Here is an 18,023-nt window from a genome sequence, read left to right as displayed (position 1 = left end):
TGAGGTAAACATTGTTCTAGCCCAATATAAGAAAGAAAATATACATTTTTTATTTTTATTATTTTAATTAGCTTCTAATTTCTGAGCAAATATGTTAAAAACAAGGACTATAATAAAGCAAGAAATAGAAATTAAGTACAACTTATCTTTCTATAAGTATTCTAGAACTATTGAAATAATAATGTCACTATCACTGTCCTCCCATTGTTCATCGATTTGCTCGAGCGGGCCCAGTAACGTCTCCATTGGAGACTTTGTTGTTACTGTTTGGCATATCGAATACGACACGAGTAGCTTGCCAGGCTCTGCTGTGTGGGCGAGATACTCTCGGTAGCTTGCCGGGCTCTCCGAGAGGGGCGGAGGAATTGAACTAGGGTCGGCCATGTTGGCTGCGTGCAAGGCAAACACCCTACCGCTGTGCTAATAATAATAATAATAATAATAATAATAATAATAATAATAATAAAATGTTATGGGATCTAGAACAGAGGTTAAGGCATTTGCCTTGAATATGACTGACCCAAGTTTGATCCCTGGCACCCTGGCACCTCCCTGGTGTTCCCTGAGCACCACCAGGAGATTCTCTCTGAGCACACAGGTAGGAGTAAACCCTGAGCACTAGTAGGTATGCCTCCCAAAAATAAAACAGAAAAAAGAAATAAATGAAATGCCATTTCTTTGAACTTACTCTAAATTACAAAAGAACTTTCTCAATCAATGGTATTCTGTTGAAATTATCTCTGAGGTTATTTTGGACACATTAACATCTTAATCAACCCTGGCGATCAATGGGGTGACAGATGTCGCAGCCAGATCGCCCTCACATCCTCCGCCCCTCTCGGAGAGCCCAGCAAGCTACCGAGAGTATTCGATATGCCAGACACAGTAACAACAAAGTCTCCAATGGAGACGTTACTGGGCCCGCTCGAGCAAATCGACGATCAACGGGAGGGCCTTTACCTTACCTTACCTTACCTTAACATCTTAATAGTGCAGTTTGAGGGGATTCTTATAGCATAACTTTGCAAGATATTACATGTTCATTTTCTTAAGAAACCTTTGTTCTTCCCACTGTCATACTAAAACCAACAAATGAACAGCAAACAAACAAAAACTTGTGAAGCATTCTGACAAATGTGTGTCAATTTCAAGAAATTGTATCAAGTGCAATAGTAAATTAAGAATTTTAATGGATGTTTGGAAAAAGTTGATCAAATAAGAACTGAACTCTGTGTAAAGTTGCATGTGTAATTCTTTATGCAAGGAATTGAGAGCATTAACAACTGTGCAATGCAGAAATTGGCTCTAATTCAGAAGACAGGAAGTAGACTCCACACATCCCCACGATTAACAACCTGTTTGTGTGTTTAACAATATAACACACAGAGCATGTAGCACTTGTGTTGACGTGTTCTCAAAATACATATTGTAGTTTTATTTCATTGTTACTGACATTTCTGAAAATTTTAGCACAATTTTCTGGCATATGCTGAGTCTGATGACTGCAGACTGGCAAACAACTTGCTTTTGGCTTGCCAAGACCACTCATTTCTCTATTTGCATGCACATTCATTTGCCTTCACCTACAAATTGATCTGTATAAAATACTAGGATTTATTTCGTCATGCATCAGATTTCAGTTATTTTGAATACTCACAGGCAAAACAAAGAAATTGTTTTGGTATTTTGCTGCCTATTGTTTGCTTTCTAGACCTCCCTGTCCTATTTATTTCATTAATTGTCTTATTTCACATATCTACTCCTATCTTAATATGAGAAATCAGGCAACTGTTGGACTAAATAGGAAAAAGTGGCCAAAAATTCTAGCAGAATGTCATTGAAATTTTACCAGTCTTTAACTTTGACCTAAAAGTTTCCCCATTTCCTCCTCACAATTATAATTTCTGGAACTTTTTCAGTTTTCAATTATATGCCTAGTTGGCAAAACTTTTGCTTTTCCTTTCTTACATTACTCAAAGCAATAGAAATAGAATTTTGTATTTTTTATGTGCCTTCTCTCTTAAATTTTATCTTTCCTATTCAAAGAGTATTTTGAAATGCTTACTTTCACATTGTACACAATTCAAATTGTGCTATAGGTCATTTAGCAAAATGAGGGCAGATTCCCTTTCCAGAGCCCATCACTTCTAGTTTACTTTGGTGAATATATGCTGAAAATACTGTTCAGTAATGCATTTGTGTTGCATGCAACTGACCTGGATTGCATCCACCGAGCCCCATATGGTACCCTAAGTCCCATCAGGAGTGATCCTGAATACAAAACCAGGAGTAATCCCTGAGCACCACAGGTGTTCCCCCCAAACCAAGCAAACTAAAAATCCACAACACAAAATATAAGCTAAACTTTCTCATTCGCAGTTCCTTTACAGAATTAATCTCTTATACCCTAAGGCACCCATTTTATATAATAAAATTTTTCCTAGTTATCATGAATGCATTAATTATGTATTATTTGGGGAAGAATGAAGAAATGGTTTCAAATACTGTTCTTCTGTGTTTTAGATGAGGCATCCTTGTATAGAAAAGCTTTTGGAACTTTGTTGGCATATTGTACACACTGACACAGAGAGTTGCTTCCTTTTTCCCTCCTCGTCATTTGTTTCCTTCCTCTTTTGATTTCTTACTCCTTTACTTTTTAAAATGAGCTGTAAGTTAGGAAGTGTGTAAAGAGTGCAAATATTATGTAAATTTGACACAATATTTACATGTAGGCACCTATGGGACCACCATTTAGATCATGACAAAATATTTCCATCACTTTAGGTTGTGTCCTTGAGCCCCCAGAGGGATTCTCATATCAACCTTCTTTAACTGTTATTGTTGTTTTGGGGTCATATGAGGCGGTGCTCAAATCTTACTTCCATCTCTGTGTTCAGGGATCACTTCTGGCATGCTCTGGGCAACCTTATAGGGTGCTGGGGATCTAACCTGGGTCAACCATGTGCAAGGCAAGTGTCCAATCCCCTCTACTGCACTTCAGCCCCTCATTTTTGCTATTTTTGACTCCATGTAAATGAAACTATATTTCTACTTCCTTCTTTCAAAATGTCAGAGAATCTCCATGTTGTGACATGTACCCATTAATTTTTATCACTGATTATTATTGCAATGGGTGAATAAATCACTCTTTCATCATGCTCTTGATGGACATTTGAGTTGTTTTCAGCTTGAGACTATTATTTAAAAACTGTTGTCGACAGAATTGTACAAGTCTTTAGGAGTGATAAATGCATTTCTTTTGGGCATTTACCTAGAAATATTGGGTCATGAGAGAGGAATATGTTTACAGAGAGTTTTAAAATTTTTCTAATTTTGTTCATTCTTTTCTAAAGAGATACATAGTAATATATGCACTTTCCAGAGAGAGAATGCAGGGGATACTGTCTTTCTGCATGCATGTGCAATGCGTGCACCCAACCCTGGCACAAACTCCAACACTGCATTTTGGACCACGAGCACTGCTAGAAGTGACACTGAGCACAGAGTAAGAAAGAAACCTCTTCACTGCAAGTGTGACCCCACACTATTAAAAAAGCCCACTATTAATGGAAATGTGAGCTGCTGCCAAATATTTCCCATTACAAAATATGTTCTAAATATTTTTGTCCTTTCTTAAATTATTTCACACAAATAGAAGTTTATTGGGAAAAGATATAAGTGAATCTAGTGGCTCCAAAATTACATGTATTTTACATTTTAGTAAATACGAAAAAATTGTCAGCGATGTGTATCACTAGTGCATACAACTACTGATAATATTTGATATTATTTCATCCAGGATACATGGTCAAGTAAGTATTCAGTTTTGTTAAACAGATCTGTCAGGTAGATGAAAATATTTGTCTTTGAAGTTCTAATCAGATGTTTTTATTATAAGTAATAAAATGTTTTCAGCGGGTAGGGTGTCTGCCTTGCATGCAGCCAACATGGCCGACTCGAGTTCGATTCCTCCGCCCCTCTCGGAGAGCCCGGCAAGCTACCGAGAGTATTCGATATGCCAGACACAATAACAACAAAGTCTCCAATGGAGACGTTACTGGGCCCGCTCGAGCAAGTTTAAGAGTATTTACATTATCTTTTAATATAGTTTAGCTATTAGTATGTTTGTATTGATTTAGGTGAATTCTTTTTAAATCAAATGAATTCCTCCATTATTTTTTACTTTATTTAAGAACTATGGTTTACAAAGCTGTTCATAATACATTTGTTATGGACTTTTGATGTTTCAACACCAAACCCAACATCTGAATGACCTTTCCTCCACCACACCCCCACTTTCCTAACCACTGCCCAAGTCTGCCCCCTTTGCAGAACACAATAAGTAGTTTTATATTGATTGTTACAACCAAATGGCTAATGAAATTATAAAAAATAATTTAGTAAAAGAAAGCTTGTGAAATCTGTTGTATGTCCCCATGGAGTTGTTAAGTCTTGGTCTGAGAATTTACTAAACGTTTTGTCACTGGTTGTGAGAGATAGAGAAGCAATGACAGAGCCATGACAGGTTCATAAAGAAGCCAGAAGAAGCTAGGCCTAGGTTTTATTCCAGAATTCCTGGAATTGAGCACAGATACCTGGAATTGAGTCATGATTTCCCCAAAGTGAGATAGCCATGGTGAGGTCAACTAAGGGTTACCATTCAGATGCAGGTAGGGAAGCCCCCCCCCCCCATACAACCCTTATGTAACTTATGCAACTCTTATCAAACTTACAACCAATCAACTAAGTACAAGTAGTGGAAAGGCCCTCAGACTGCGTTCCAAAGGTGGTCTGTGGAAAGTCCCTGTTATATAATGTTATGGTATAAAAGTCGCTCACTTTTGAGACTCCTAGCCCCTCATTCTGAGAGGGCTGCCACTGTTGGTGAGTCAGATGAGTGCCCTAGCTGGGCTAGCCAATAAAAATCCTTGGCTTATCGCACTGGCAACCTGTATTCCGTGATTCTGGGGAGATCTCGCTGTTTAACAGTTGAGCCTTCAGGTAAATGTTTTTGTTTGTTGAGTTTAGTTGGCTTCTGTGGTGCTTTCTCATCTAAGTTGGTGTGCTCCTACTGGAATGTCAGCACTGTGGAACTTGGAGTATCCAGGAGCTTCAGGATGGGCAGACTGAGATGAGCCTGAGAAGAATCAGTTAGGCGGGTGCTGTGGCAGCAGCAGTTGTGTGTGGCCGCAGCTGCCAGACCTTCTGCAGTTCGAGGCCCGACCCCTCTCCTGGGGTGCCCCATAGGTTTTTGCCAGTGGTACTGCACCTGTGTGTTCATGAATTTCAGCTACACGGTTGCATCTCCTGAGATATTTAGTTCAGAGTTTGAAGAGCAGAGCCAGTGGATGAGTCAACGTGTAGGTAGCTGTGAGAGGTGGGCGTGGCTACCAGGGCTTCAGGAAGTAGTGAGGGCAGGGGGTGGGCACTGCCCGTCCCAACCCCAAGGAGACACCAGAGTTCTCAGCTTTGGGACCATAATACCTGAAACTATTTGCAGGTTGGCATCTTTGCAGAGTGTCTGTGAAGCAGTGATGTTGAGCCCCAGGTGTGCTGTAGAGTGGGAGGTGGGTCAGCTTCCGGGGCTTCAGCAAGGCAGGGACTAAGCCTGCCTGCCAGCCTCCTGAGGGTGCCCCAGAAATCTGTCTTCTTTCTACCACCTACTAGAAGTGTCTTGACAATTAATAATTACTTATCATTTACAATTTGTTTAAATAAAGCAAATCTAAAATTAATCTTATCCTAATGCATACCCCAGAGAATTTAATAAAAAAAAAAAAAGCAAACAGCAAGAGCAGCTAGTGCTAGACACACAGAAAATTAGGGGATTTTCTCTCTTGAAACATTCTTGGAGGCAGAGAAATAGGGCCTAAGGTGCTTGACTTGAACGTAGGCAACCTTGGTTCCAGCCCTAGCTCGTATGCTGTCTGGAGCATTGAAGGAATTATCCCTAATCACAAAGCCATGAGAAAGCTCTTAGGCATCGACCCCCAAACAAATAAATAAATAAAATTAACAAGAAATAAAAGAAATACTTCATGTTGGGGCTGGAGAGATAGCACAGCGGGTAGGGCGTTTGCCTTGCACGCGGCCTACCTGGGTTCGACTCCCAGCATCCCAGATGGTTCCCTGAGCACCACCAGGAGTAACTCCTGAGTGCAGAGCCAGGAGTAACCCATATGCATCGCCAGGTGTGACCCAAAAAGAAAAAAAAAAGAAAAAAAAAGAATGAAATACTGCATGCTTAGATCCTTAGAGTCAATCCTTGAACTTTGAGTAATGTTCATCTTTTCAAAAGCAATCAAAAACTCATGCTACCCTAGTATACCCCATGAATCAGAGATTGCAGGCATAGCACACTAATTTCAAAAGCTTGAGCAACTTCAAATATTTCTTAAGAAACTCTCAAATTAGAATTATTATAAAGGGACAGAATGAAGATGGCTTCTTTACCACTGACCTTTTCTTATTAAGTTTGGAGTTATAATCTGACATTCTCTCACTTTCTCCTCAAATAGCTTCAATTACTATTATTTGCAGCTTCTTTCTATTGCAGCCATAAGAAACTACCATAAATTTAACTGTGCTTTAGCATTGTAGCACTGTAGCACTGTCCTCCCGTTGTTCATTGATTTGCTTGAGCAGGCCCAGTAATGTCTCCATTGTGAGACTTGTTATTACTGTGTTTGGCATATCAAATACGTCACAGGTAGCTTGCCAGCCTTTGCTGTGCAGGTGAGATACTCTCGGTAGCTTGCTGGGCTCTCCGAGAGGGGCAGAGGAATTGAACCTGGGTCGGCCACATGCAAGGTAAATACCCTACCTGTTGTGCTATCGCTTTAGCTTTCTTTTTTTAATATAATAAAAGCAGGTTTTTCTGATCATGGTTGAAGTTTCCATAAGTTGATCGGGTCTTCTGCTTGTTCATCCTAAGAAAGTAATCAGAATGCGGGCAGCTATCCTTTTCTGGAAGCTCTGGTGTGAATACAACTTGAAGTTTATTCAGTTTACTCTTAGAATTTGGTTTGTTGAGACAGTAGTGCTGATGAACAAGTTCTTTGCTGGTCGTCAGCCTGGGACTCCTCTTAGCTCCTTACATCCACCAGAATTCCATAAATTCCAGAATTCCTGTTGTTGTCTTCATCTCCAAGTTCACAAAGAATATTGATTGGTGAGACAAGCAATTTTGAATCTTAGGACTCTTTTCTGTGGCTTCTCTCTGTTGCTGCTGTGAGATGCTCTGCTTTGAAAGCCCCAACTGATGTTGATGTTTATGGGGGAATCCAACACTCAGTCAAAAGCAAAGGTGATAAAAGAAAGACCACAGGAATCTGTGTCAGAGAAGGTAGATGTTTACTATTATACAATTCTGAGGTCACAAATCCATGCCTCTTTGTGAAACCCAAGCAAGTCATTGAGTTCATAAAGAAGTTTCTCCAAATTAGATGATGATTTCTTATGTTAGTTGAACTTTCAGGTTACAAGAGCAAAAATGTTCCTTAGATAGAAATAAAATTGCCCTTTTAAAACATATTTGCATAATTAACTGTAAAAAAATTTTTTCTTAAAATTAAGTACAACTATCACAAACAAAAATAATAAAGGAATTAATACTTCCTAGTTGCTGAAAAAAATCGAAAAATCCACAATTCCATCCTGATACCTCTGTCTGATTCCTGGGAGTGAAAAAGTGAGACCTTTGACCAAATTGAGTGACATAGATATCAATGTTACAAGTTATCATAGATTGAAGGAAATAAGAAAACTTCTTTTAAGTAAAAGACTCTACTGTAATTTGTACAGGCCATGCTGGGACCACTCTCTACACACTTGGATGAGCCTCACGCATAAAAGAACTGGCAGAGGAACCCAGGTGTGTGGGACCCGGGGCTGAGATCTCCAAGCCTGCACGGTTTGGGACTGGACCTGCCCGTAGCTAGATAGTTACACCCACCAACTGCCGTGTAACCCCAACAACGGCCAGGATCCAGAGATTATCACACTCAGCTCCTGGAAGCATGTGGCCACACTCACGGCCGCACGACATTTTATCATCTCATTCCTACTTTGGACAAACTTGCAGGCTACTGAATGTAACCTGCCCACACGGCATAGTCTGGCAAACTCCCTGTGGTATACCCAATATGCCAAATATCAGTAACAATGATGGGTCTCTTTCTCCTAACCCTGAAAGAGCCTTGAATATGGCACTTTTTTAAAAAAAAATCTCAGGGCTAGGACAAAGGAGACGTTACTGGGGCCTGCTCGAGGCAATCGATGAACAACAGGATGGTCGTGATCCTGATCGTGAATTTTATTCCAAACTTAAAACATCAGAGTTAAATCATGAAGGAATTTGTAGTCTTATAATCCAATCTTATTTTCTTATGATTTTGAAATTCTGAATAATTCTATTTCTTCTTAAACTTTTTCTAATGACAGTACTTTACAGTAGCATTTAAAACAACCTGTCAACTAGAGTAATTTAACAGCAGATATGATATTTTTAAATTTTTTATTGAATCACTGTGAGATACAGTTACAAGGTTGTTCATGATTGGGTTTCAGTTATATAATGTTCCAACACCATCCCTCGACCAGTGCACATTTCCCACCACAGATGTCCCTAGTGTCCCCTTCTTCCTCGACTCCCCACTCCTGCATTTATGGCAGGCTCTTTTCTCTGTCTCTTTCTTAAATATTATTTTTAAACAATTCATTTTACTTCATTTTGTTGTCTTATTTTTGTAAAATGTTATTGGGGACTTTATAAATTTTGGTTCATATTAGAAAGATAAGATATTGTGATGGCATAATAAAACATCACCTTCCATTATAAACTTCCAGAGCTACCTTCTTTTTTTTTGTAATGCAAGTGTCTAAACCAAGTTTAATGCAAAGGCATCCTTCTTCAAAGGGGATTCCCTTGAGAAATGGCTAATTGGCACATGCCTGTCAGATAAAAGTCTGGATACCTTCCCCACTGAGATATTAGAGACACTAAAACAAAGCAAAATTAGTCCATGCCATATAAATATTTCTGATGCCTTTTTTGTAAAGCAACTGAAAAAGTTATCAGTGAACAAGGCTGAACATAGATCTTTTGGGGAATGCTTCAGAAATTGGATTTTGTTAAATTAATGTAAAGTACTATAAAGCTAGAATTTTTGTTTTGTTTTTGGCCCACACCTGAAAGTGCTCAAGATTTATTCCTGGCTTTGAAGGGTCACTTCTAGTGATGCTCAGAGAACCAAGGGATCAAACCTGTGTCAGCCATGTGCATGGTAAGTATCTTGCTCACTGTACTGCTCCTAAAGCTAGAGTTTAAGTCCCAAAATGCTTAAATTGTACTTATCTCATTAATCAATCTATTAAAGTTTCCTTCATCTTCATGTTGCAGAAATACAATTTTATCTTAGTGATGTTGAAGATATACTGAAGTAACTGTATCACTGATTTATTGGATTCTTGAAAATAGGTCTCTATTTCACCCACTGAAGCTTTGTGAATATCTGTCTTTAAATCTGCAAGAGGGCCTGGAAGCAGGCAACGTACCACATCGGCAGAGCACATGCTTTGCATGTGGGAAATTCAGGTTCGATTCCTGGAACTTCATAGTCTCCCAAGTACTGCCAGGATTGATTCTGAGCACCAAGGGAGGAGTAGCCCCAGGAAGCCAGGTGTAACTCCCCCACCCCCAAAATCTGTAAAGTGGAGCTGTTAAACTGAAACTTATGAAAATAAGACAAAAATGTTGAGGACATTTAAGAGATGATATAATGGACAATGAAGTTAACAACTTAAAATAGTTGATGGAACAATGAAATTAACAACTGATGAAGAATAACATTCGCTTGAGTTGCAAGACGCATGCTGAAAGTAGACTATAGACCTAACACGATCGCCACTCAGTACCTCTATTGCAAACCACAACACCCTAAAGGAAAGAGAGAGCAAAAGGGAATGCCCTGCCACAGTGGTGGGGTGGGGTGGGGGTGGATGAGGTGGAGGGTTGCGAGGGATACTGGGATCATTGGTGGTGGAGAATGGGCACTGGTGGAGGGATGGGCACTTGATCATTGTATAACTGAAACCCAAGCATGAAAGTTTGTAAGTCTACAACTGTACCTCATGGTGTTTCACAAAAAAAAAAGAATTAACAAATGGTTTATGACAGCAAGAATATTTTTTCTCTCTAGAACCTTTCCAGGGAAAAAGCATTCACCAAATCCCTTCTTGGCCTTTGACCCTTCTCTCCCACCAGAACCAGAAGAATCCCAAACATGAATTTGTGAAAATTTGAGGAGAGCATAGCAAAACCCTAATAACTAAGATGAAGACAAGAGAGGTGAAGTGATTAAAGTCCTGTAGACAATGGGTGAGATGAAGAAGTGAGATGAAGAAGAGGTATTTTTGGGCAGTACCCGGGTTGATCCTATCCTCTGGGTGGTTGACAGAGAACTCTGCACCCTTCACACTGTGTGCTTATGGCTTAACCCTAAGATTTTCCTCTCAATAAATGTTTTAGCCTCTCAAATCTTGAGCTAGATGCCCCACTGACCTTCTAGTGCAAAATGAGGCAAATCCATGCAAATGAAATCCTGGCATTTTTCTTGAAATAGTCCCGTTCTGGGCACATTGAGATGTGCATGTTGTCAGAAACTTCAGGAAGGTTTATGAGTCTAACATCCATGATTAGACAAGAAACTCTGACCACTTTACTATGGTGAACTGAGAACCAAGAAAAAGAAAACTTTACACTTTAAAACTGATTTATGACACATTTCTCAGCTCTAGCGTGGTGTGTCCTTCAGAGCAAAATGGCTACACATAGAACCAAAGCCAAGATGATCCTGATGCCTCAAACCTGTGTGTCTGAGACAGCAGCTGCGTTGTGTCTGTGCAAGGGAAAGAATCCCTGCCCCATGGTTCTGGTCCTGGGAATCGGTCTTAATCATGACTTAGTTAAATAAATTAATGACCTCAAACACAAACCCTTTTAGGACAGTTTTATTTATTTATTTATTTATTTATTTTATCTAAAATGTTTTTTCCTGCAGAGATGTTGCCCAGAATACTTTGGAATATAGCAGAATTTATAGGGAAGAAGGTAGATGTGTCTATGAAAAGGGAACAAACAGGCAGAGAGTCCTAGAAATTAAGAGTAAGGCTCAGAAAGTAAGGGACATCAAGGAGTCAAAGACAAGTCAATGTTCCCTGGAAGATTTTTAGAACTCTGGGCCCCTCGGGGGAGCACAAGAGCATGATGGATTCCAACTCAGACTACTGGCGGTTTCAAGTCTTAGCCTACCTCTCACATGAAGATAAGTCACTGGGTGGCTTCACCCCTCTCCTCTGGGTTTTCAGCACATTGACTGAGACTCAGTGAAGGGACACTTATAACAGAATTAATATAAGGGCTGCAACCTGCAGCTGGGTGGACTTGCTTGCTTCAATGCCTTTTGAGGGCTGGGTGCAAAGCAGTGTGACTCATCATGGGAGGCCCGATCAGGGTTACTGACAGGACTGTGATGCTAAACTTCCTCTATATATTTTACTTCCACCTGTTTCCTTGTTTATTAAATAAGAATGATAACGCTGTTTCTTATAGCTTGTGAGATATACATTGTAATATTTTTGAGGTAAGAAATAAAGTGCAGTGAAGGTGTGAGTCACCAGCATTGCTAACCTCAAACACATTCATTATTCTCCACATGGGTTGTTTTCATACATTCTAGGGGACCACAACATCTGAATGTCTGAAGTTCCTGGTATATTTTATCTTCTTGAGGATCTTTACACAAAGGATGCAGAGTACCCATCTTTTGGAAAGAAGAAGCTTCCTCCTAAGGAACAGAATTTTTCTGCCATTCAATCAGCTATTTCTCTCTGCTCACCTCTGATCTGAGTCATGAGGTGAAGAGTAAGTCATGAGGTGAAGGTAAGGCAGGTTCCAGAGCCTCTGTGTGTCTGTCTTCTCTTCACTTCATCTCCTTAACCAGACTCTCACCCGGACATCTCAGAATCCTTGGATTCTCAGTCTCAGAATGATAAAGCTACTGAAATGGGGCAAAATTTTATTGGTTCCAGTTGTTTGTGTTAATTTCAAAATTAGATTTAGTGTGTACAGAATGTTTTAAACCACATACTCAAAGCATATATTAAACTTGACATCTGTTGATATTCTCTTTTGAGTAAGTAGACAAGCACTTTCTTCTTATGACAGAATAATATATAACATGACAGTTTCTTAGAACATTTGCCCAGTGGAGTGGAGTGTATGCACTGGTTACTGAAATCAGTTTTAAGTTAGTATTTTCCGAGTAGGTCTCTTTCTCTCTCTCCCTCTCCCTCACTCCTTCTCTCCTCTCTCTTTCTCACTCTCTCCCCGCTCCTCTGTCCCATCTCTCCCCCCCCCCCTCTAATTCTCTGCTCTCTCTCACACATATACACACACATACATTGAGATTTTGTAATAATTTCTTTTTACTTGTTTTGGGATAGGATTAACCACAATTATTATTTTTTAAGTTTTGCACCACTCTTCAAGTATTAAGGCAAGCAGAGAGTAATTTTTTAAATGTATTTCATGGGGTCAGTTTTGCCTGGAAAAATAATCTGAATAAATGGGACATTCCTTTCATTTATCGCATTGTTTCTGCAACAGCCAGTTTGTACTTCACCTCTAAGAGGGTCAACTTGACTTGCCCAGGGATTTTTCAATTATTTTAAGATGTTGGACAAAATTCAAGATAGAGTGCCATGACTTTCAAGAGCTGTCTTACATTTTTCTCTTATCTTTAAACACTACATTTATGTTTTGTAACATGGCATAGGTAATAACTCATTTTGTATCCATTTACATTCAGATTTAACTTTTTATCCTAATTCTACACCTATTTCTTTTCCTTTCATTGGTAATGTCCCCTGTATGGACAGCTCAGTCTGGGTATTTTGTATTCCTTCCTGAGACTTCTAAATTCTCAAAAATGAAGAGATATTTCTAAAATCATTCTTTGTGGGTTTCTCTGTGGTGCAGTGGAGAGCTCTGTTCTGCCTTCAGCAGCTGTGTAAATACAGCTGGGATCTTGCAAGTGGTCAGGGTCTGTTGTAAATAGGTTTCCTTATGTGTTTTGGAATGCAGTCTGAGCACCAGGAACCATGACTTTCAGATGTGCCTTTATGACTGCAACTTTTAACTACATATTTAATGTGATTTTTCTGGATTTGAACAAAGTTGTGCCCTTTGTGAACATATTGCTACTTTAACTTCAGTCTCTTTCTTGAATTTTTCATTTTACAGCAAGCCAAATCTCATCACAAATAGACATAGAACACCTTAAACTCTTCTGAGTGGTGTGTGGGGGGAGGGAGTTATTAGATGTTAGGGTTGCCATCACAGTGTATCATGGACTACATGGCTTAAACAAGAGAAATCAATTTCCTTCCAATTCTGGAGGTTGTGTAGGTGATTTCTGGGAGCTGGCCATCTTCTCCCAGTGTCCTCACCTGGTCTTCTGTATGAGTGGGTCTATGTCATATTCTATTCTTTATTAGAAAAGGTGTCCTGGCTGTGCTTGGTACCCTAGGGGCCAATAACAGCCAGACTTGGCCTGATGACTGCACTGCTCTAGGGATTATGTGTCACTCAGTGCCCGTTGGGGACCAGACCAGTCAGTGCTCTAAGGCCAAGTGGTTCTGGGATCTAGCTCAAAGGGATCGAACTCAAAGCATACACTCTAGCCCTTTGAGTTTTCTTCTTATAATAAGAGTCATCTTGGTTATGGACCTCCGCATGGTCTCTTTTACCCTAGCTTCCTCTTGAAAGATCCTATATTCAGAATAGTTGCATTAAAGAATGCTACAAATTAGGACTTCCGCATACAAATTTTGGCAAGGACCATCATCCAGCTCATGATAGGAGAGAAGCATGAGGAGAAGGGAGATCATCATTAAAACAAAAATTACTACATACTACCTGTTAGAGCATTGGTTATGGGAGTTCTATGGGTCATTAATGAGCCCATGACTATTTGCCATCTTTGCCCAAATTCACTCTGTGCCTATCATTTTTGTTTCAGAAAAGAACATCATCATGTAAGCAGTCACAAAGCCAGAAATATAAACCTGCCTTTTTCTTTTTTTCTCCAGTGAATTGACAATATTCTGTTTTTCAAATCCCTAATGAGTTCTGCAATTCTACCTCCCTAGTGGAACTTGAATCCTTCCTTTTCTCATTTCCCAAGGTCTCTAATTTGGACCATTCACAATCTCTCACCTGGATTACTGTAATAGTCTCCTAATTGATCACACTTCCTTAGTTCTGCTCCTTCCTTCTACTCAAATCCATCCTCCAAATTACTCTAAGAATAATCTTTCTGAGAAAAAATCTGATCATGTGATTTTCAGATTTAATTACCTCAGTCTTTCTGTATTGCTTTACACAGAGAACTCAAATTTCTTAGCTCAAGCATGCACTATAACTCTTTCCCTTAAGTCTGGTTTAGAATTTGTAAGTTATATGGAGGAAGGATGGAGACCAGAACAGAATCAGAAGAGGAGGAGAAAAGAGACAAGGGGCATGAAAGGGGCATGAGGCAGGTAGCCAATACTCTCTGTCATGCTCTGTTCCTTTGTGGAATATGCAGCCTAGCAATGAGGACAGAAAAATAAAGCCAAAGTTATGGAGCTGTGTGATAAGGCTAACTGTGTACTTTCAGCACACTCTGCCAGATCAGAGGCTCCTTCTAAGTCCTCTCTCTCTCTCTCTCTCTCTCTCTCTCTCTCTCTCTCTTTCTCTCTCTCTCTCTCACACACACACACACTCTTCTTCCCTCTCTCTCCCTCCCCTCTCTCTCCATCGCTCCCCTTTTGTGCATTATGGTTTGCAATACAGGTACTAAGAGGTCATCATGTTTGTTCAGGGCATTCAGTATTTTTATCTGGGATGGTAAGGCTGCAGAAGCTTTTCAAATGGTGGCAGCTTTGGGGTGCGGAACTGACTGTCAATACTTCCGAAGTACAGATTGGTGGGGAAGGTAGCCATCCTAACCCTGAGAATGCATGGAGATTTCAGTCACAAAACCCATACAGTATACACCCAATTTTTTCAGCAGACTATTATATCTCCATGATGTCCATCCTGAGACAGCATAGTCCAGCCCCGGGCATGGTAGTGATTTTGGATTGTGGAAGCAAGCAGCTGCTGGTGGTGATGGTGCGGAGGGCTCTGCTTGGGTGGCACCAAGCTGACCCACTCCCCTCCTGTTCAGCCATCTGTTCAGCCTTGTGCAGGTCCAAGATTAACTGCATTTGATCTCTTTTGAGATTATTTATGAATCTTTGAAGAAAGGCCAATAAATAAGCTTGTATCTGAATCACTCAGGGAGGCCAAATGTTAGTTTCAAAAGAAAGGCATGACCAGAGCAAGAGTGTTCAGTTCCGCATGCCGGCCCATGGTGATGGACATACAAAAGACCAGGGAATGAAGAAACAGAACCCCAGGCTTGTTGGTAGTCAGTTTATTTCTCTTTCCTCCCCAGCATAGTTCAATCTCTCTCTTACAGCACAATCTTAGTCGTAGTTTTGGTTGTAGTCCCAGTCATCATATTTCTATCATCCTAGTCTTATCATAGTCATCAACTTCTTTCTAGTCCCCTCTTTCCTCTTGCTGCATATTTATACAGAAACCATAAAGGGTGGGGTACACATACGTGGGGTTGAACATTGTCATAACAACAAAACAAGGTGAAGACACTCCTTCAGGGGAAGTTCTAGGAGATTAACTCAAGGACAAAAATCTCATCTGAGGGTTCAGCACACAAGATTACTAGGAGATCCATGCAAGGGCAGGATTCCACCTAGGATATGTTGCTTTCTCCTTTCATCAGCTAGTAATCCATTTAAACAATAATAGTAAATTTACTTCCTATAGTATTTCTAGTCATTTTGTATGAACACAATAAGAGATGTAGTAAGCCTAAAGGTTGGCTTTTCCTGGGGACATCTCGCCATATATTCCAGATCACAGTTCTCAGGCCAGGTTAGTCTTTCCTAACCCCAGCAGAATCCTTATTCAGTACTTATTTTTGGGTCATGACAGAATTTTTCCATGACCATGCCCTTAGCTTATTTTGTCCCTTTCCAATACCAGGGTAGCTTTCAGCTTGTCCTGAGTCCCTCCAGGCCCTTCGTTGGAACCCTCCTTTTGGGGCTGTTAGGAAGTAAAGGCAACTGAGGGTTAAGTCAATTGAATATGATCGAGGCCGAGGAGTAAATATTATTTGGAGTCAGTTAACTGCCATGTTACAAGAGCATAGCACCAACTGTCTTCCTGTGCCTATACAAAAAGAACATTGCTAAATAAACCATGCAAAGGACATAAAGGAAAGAGAAAGGCAATATAGGATTATCAGTGCTTAATGAAATTGGGTGCGCCTCAGGAGCATTGCTGTGGGAATAACTCAGTAAACCTAAGTTCTCTGTGGGAGGAGCAAGGACAACCCAATGTTATTCAAATATCCCCCTTTTCAGTTTGCAAAACACAAAATATTGAAATTTCAACCCATCCTTGAACCCCAATCAATGTTTGTTATAAAGTGTCCAATCATTGCTCAACATCATGGTTGACAGTAGCCTGCACTGTCCAGAGGTGCTGAGAGTCATTTTGCCACGTTATGATGAAATCATAGTCTCGATGAGGTTTGTCTCTGAGGTTTGTCTCAATGAGGTTTGAAGAGCTGTTCCTGCAACAGCAGCAGTAGTGATCACAGCAATGGGTCTCTGGAGAGCTACAATCAGGAGCCTAACAAATTGTCCGGACTGGAGGAGCAGTTTTATAAAGAAATTAGAGGCTTTCCCCACAGGTGCTCTGATGCAGACTCCTCCTCTCATTTCCTTGTGACTTCCAGCTGAAATTGGTTTGGCTGGCTGGAGTTTGGAGAGTTGAGGAGTCTCTGATGGTCTGAGGGCTGAACCTGGCGGATGAATTCAGCTCCAGATAAGGCATAGTGGGACCCAGAGTTTCTCGGTGGGTCTGTCACCCGTTAAAATAATAAACGTAGACTTTTCCTCTTACGAGGAGTTTCCCCTCTACATTCAAGTGTGTGTATGGGGGGGGGGGGGAGGAGTACTGGAGATGGTTTGCCTGCGTGATTCCCGCGTACTTAACTTTTGGGCATTTAATTTCTTGGGATACTTGATTCTGAGTTGTTGGGGTCCAACCAGAGACACAGCGGCAATTTGGGGGTATCAGGAAACCTGAAGGCACCATCAGGCTGCTGATGCACTCTCCCGCAGGCACAGGTTGAACTACTGGCAGCACAGCACCCCCAGATTTTTTTTGAGTCTATCACTCGTAAGTTTGTGGTTAGAACAAAGAAAATGCGCATATAGTAAATACTATTTTTTGTGTAAACTTTTCTAAAAGATATTTATGTACTCCCACATGCTTTAAATCTAAAAAGAGAAAAACCTACCCTACTGTATTTCATAAATATATATTTAAGAATTTCTCATTTTGTAAATTCTTCCCTGGGGGGTTTTCTTTGTCTGTTCACAATATGAAACGTTGCTCACTAATGGGAAGTGAAGCGTAGGTGACAAATGACATTATGAGTCTTCTTTTTTCCTTGGCTAAGCAGTTTAATCAGAGAACAGTCTCTTTTGACCCTACCACGGACAGACGGTATCATGATTTGTTTAAACTGAAACCAGTTTGTTGGAGTCTGTAGCAAAAACTAAGGTATTAAGTTAATGCTATTTTAAACAACAATAACAACAACCAGATATTAAGTAAGATAGAGGAGTTAAAAAAAATTAGAAGTGCAAGGCTGGGCTCTTTCAAGCAATCTTTGGTAATGAGGCGGAGGAACGGCTGGGGAAGGCGTGGCCACCGCGGGACAAAGGGAACTCCAAGGACGCGCACGGTCGCGGTGCCGCGGCTAGGGGAACGCGCTCACGCCTTGTGGGGGCCCGTGCACGCGCCTGCAAGGGCCCACGCGGGCCGTGCACGCGCCTGCCAT

The sequence above is a fragment of the Sorex fumeus genome, unplaced genomic scaffold (genome assembly GCF_029834395.1).
Source record: "Sorex fumeus unplaced genomic scaffold, SorFum_2.1 ptg000131l, whole genome shotgun sequence".
Lineage (NCBI taxonomy): Eukaryota > Metazoa > Chordata > Mammalia > Eulipotyphla > Soricidae > Sorex > Sorex fumeus.
The sequence above is the reverse complement of the archived record's forward strand: the minus strand, read 5'-3'. Positions refer to the sequence as shown.